The sequence below is a fragment of the Pelophylax lessonae genome (genome assembly GCF_965119305.1).
Source record: "Pelophylax lessonae genome assembly, chromosome: 12".
Classification (NCBI taxonomy): Eukaryota; Metazoa; Chordata; class Amphibia; order Anura; family Ranidae; genus Pelophylax; species Pelophylax lessonae.
This window is the reverse complement of record NC_138779.1, coordinates 664,486-668,335: the sequence shown is the minus strand read 5'-3', so window position 1 is coordinate 668,335 and position 3,850 is coordinate 664,486.

The window sequence follows — 3,850 nt, the reverse complement described above, 5'->3', positions numbered from 1 at the left end:
GGGCTCAGGAGGAAGCTATGTACAGAGTGCAGGGCTCAGGAGAATGCTACGTACAGAGTGCAGGGCTCAGGAGAATGCTACGTACAGAGTGCAGGGCTCAGGAGAATGCTACGTACAGAGTGCAGGGCTCAGGAGAATGCTACATACAGAGTGCAGGGCTCAGGAGGAAGCTATGTACAGAGTGCAGGGCTCAGGAGAATACTACGTACAGAGTGCAGGGCTCAGGAGTGTATTATAAACAGAGTTCTTTTCTCCCTGTCAGAGTCTCTGTAAGAGCCATGAGCCGTGTTCTGGCAGAAAGTAATGCAGGATGTCTGTGTTCTGTCCATCCCACAGAGGAGCTTTGACGGGCGGCAATGACGGGCAGCACAGATGAGCAGGCACTGACTGGCATCACTAATGGGCACTGATTGGGGTCACTGATGGGCATTGATTGGTGTCACTGATGGGCATTGATTGGGGTCACCGATGGGCATTGATTGGTGTCACTGATGGGCACTGTTTTTTCTTCCCTGTGATCAGTGCCCTGATTACCTGTCCTTGACTCCCCTTTGAGGAGGAGCCACTGATCGGCTCTCCTCGCTACATACTCTGACAGTGTGAGGCGAGGAGCGCCGATAAACGGCACTTTCCCATTTACATGTGACCGGCTGTGAGTGGACACAGCCGGTCACATGGGTAAAGAGCCACGTAATTGGCTCTTTACCAAGATCAGGGTCCTGCCGTGTCCTAGGAATACGGTGCAGCTGCGATCGCCGTGCTGTGCACCCCCCGCAGGCGTGCGGAGGGTGGCCGTTGTGGGGCGTAGTCTGATGACGTCCTCAGACACCCACACCATTCTGCCATCATTTGACGGTGGGTGGGTGGCAAGTAGTTAAACAGATAATAGCAGGAGACCCCAGTAGCAGACTGCCCGGCTCCGACCTACAATAGTCTATGAGGCTCCGACCTACAATAGTCTATGAGGCTCCGACCTACAATAGTCTATGAGGCTCCGACCTACAATAGTCTATGAGGCTCCGACCTACAATAGTCTATGAGGCTCCGACCTACAATAGTCTATGAGGCTCCGACCTACAATAGTCTATGAGGCTCCGACCTACAATAGTCTATGAGGCTCCGATTTACAATAGTCTATGAGGCTCCGACCTACAATAGTCTATGAGGCTCCGACCTACAATAGTCTATGAGGCTCCGACCTACAATAGTCTATGAGGCTCCGACCTACAATAGTCTATGAGGCTCCGATTTACAATAGTCTATGAGGCTCCGACCTACAATAGTCTATGAGGCTCCGACCTACAATAGTCTATGAGGCTCCGACCTACAATAGTCTATGAGGCTCTGATTTACAATAGTCTATGAGGCTCCGACCTACAATAGTCTATGAGGCTCCGACCTACAATAGTCTATGAGGCTCCGACCTACAATAGTCTATGAGGCTCCGACCTACAATAGTCTATGAGGCTCCGACCTACAATAGTCTATGAGGCTCCGACCTACAATAGTCTATGAGGCTCCGACCTACAATAGTCTATGAGGCTCCGACCTACAATAGTCTATGAGGCTCCGACCTACAATAGTCTATGAGGCTCCGACCTACAATAGTCTATGAGGCTCCGACCTACAATAGTCTATGAGGCTCCGATTTACAATAGTCTATGAGGCTCCGACCTACAATAGTCTATGAGGCTCCGACCTACAATAGTCTATGAGGCTCCGACCTACAATAGTCTATGAGGCTCCGATTTACAATAGTCTATGAGGCTCCGACCTACAATAGTCTATGAGGCTCCGACCTACAATAGTCTATGAGGCTCCGACCTACAATAGTCTATGAGGCTCCGACCTACAATAGTCTATGAGGCTCCGACCTACAATAGTCTATGAGGCTCCGATTTACAATAGTCTATGAGGCTCCGACCTACAATAGTCTATGAGGCTCCGACCTACAATAGTCTATGAGGCTCCGACCTACAATAGTCTATGAGGCTCTGATTTACAATAGTCTATGAGGCTCCGACCTACAATAGTCTATGAGGCTCCGACCTACAATAGTCTATGAGGCTCCGACCTACAATAGTCTATGAGGCTCCGACCTACAATAGTCTATGAGGCTCCGACCTACAATAGTCTATGAGGCTCCGACCTACAATAGTCTATGAGGCTCCGACCTACAATAGTCTATGAGGCTCCGACCTACAATAGTCTATGAGGCTCCGACCTACAATAGTCTATGAGGCTCCGACCTACAATAGTCTATGAGGCTCCGATTTACAATAGTCTATGAGGCTCCGACCTACAATAGTCTATGAGGCTCCGACCTACAATAGTCTATGAGGCTCCGACCTACAATAGTCTATGAGGCTCCGATTTACAATAGTCTATGAGGCTCCGACCTACAATAGTCTATGAGGCTCCGACCTACAATAGTCTATGAGGCTCCGACCTACAATAGTCTATGAGGCTCCGATCTACAATAGTCTATGAGGCTCCGATCTACAATAGTCTATGAGGCTCCGACCTACAATAGTCTATGAGGCAAAGCTCATCCAATGTTCCATCATTCTGATACAGTGCAATTATTGTATCATAGATTTCCTGAGATATTGTTGATAAATATTACTCTCCTATTTGAAGTAATCCAATCCATATTCTCAGTGTCCATGAAGTCCATCATTTTCTTGGCCACCTAGTGCCCCTAATATACACAGGGGACTTACACATAAGAGGGGTCTGGGGAGATGAGAAAGGGATTTCCCAACCTCTCAAAGGTAAGTTGGGTTCCACGGACCCCCCAACCAAAGTGACTCCCGTCACACTGCCCACCTATATCTACTCCACCCATATGTATCCACTCCACGATCTCTATCTACCCCACCCATCAACATCAAATCCGCTCATTTGGGGGGGGGGGGGGGGTGAGGATGATGGGAGGGTGATGATAGGGGGGGTTATCTTGATGGGGGGATTATGAGGGGTGATGATGATGGGGGGATGATGACGGGGGAATGATGATGATCGGGGGTGATGATGGGGGTGAGGGGTGATGATGATGGGGGGAATGATGGGTGGGTGATGATGATGATGATGAGGGGGTATGATGGGGGTGATGATGATAATGATGAGGGGGGAGATGATGGGGGTGATGATGATAAGGGGAGGGGGGTGATGATGGGTGGGATGATGATGATGATGATGAGGGGGGAGATGATGGGGGTGATGATGATAAGGGGGGGGGTGATGAATGGTGGGATGATGATGATGGGAGTGAGGGGTGATGATGGTGGGGGGAATGATGGGGGGTTATGAGGGGAATGAGGGGGGTCTCATGATAGGGGGTGATAATGAGGTGATGATGGGGAGGGGGAATGATGAAGATGGGGGGGGGTGATAAAGGGGGCAAGATGATGGGGTGATGCTGATGATGATGGGGGGGGTGATGATAATGGGGGGGTGATGATGAGGGGGAATGATGGGGGTGATGGTGATAATAATGAGGGGTGAGATGATGGGGGTGATGATGATGATAATGTGGGGGCTGATGATGGGGTGATGATGATGGAGGGTGATGATGATGGGGTGATGATGATGGGGGTGATGATGATGGAGGTGATGATGATGGGGGTGATGATGATGATGGGGGTGATGATGATGGGTGATGATGATGAGGGTGATGATGATGATGGGTGGGTGATGATGATGGGGGGGTGTGTGGGGTGTTGGTGTGTGGTGGGGTGGTGTGTGGGTGTGTGGGGGTGTTGTTGGGTGGTTGTGGGGTGTGGTGTGTGGTGGGTTGGGTGTGGGGTGGGGTGTTGTGGTGGGTGTGTGGGTGTTGTGGGTGTTTGGG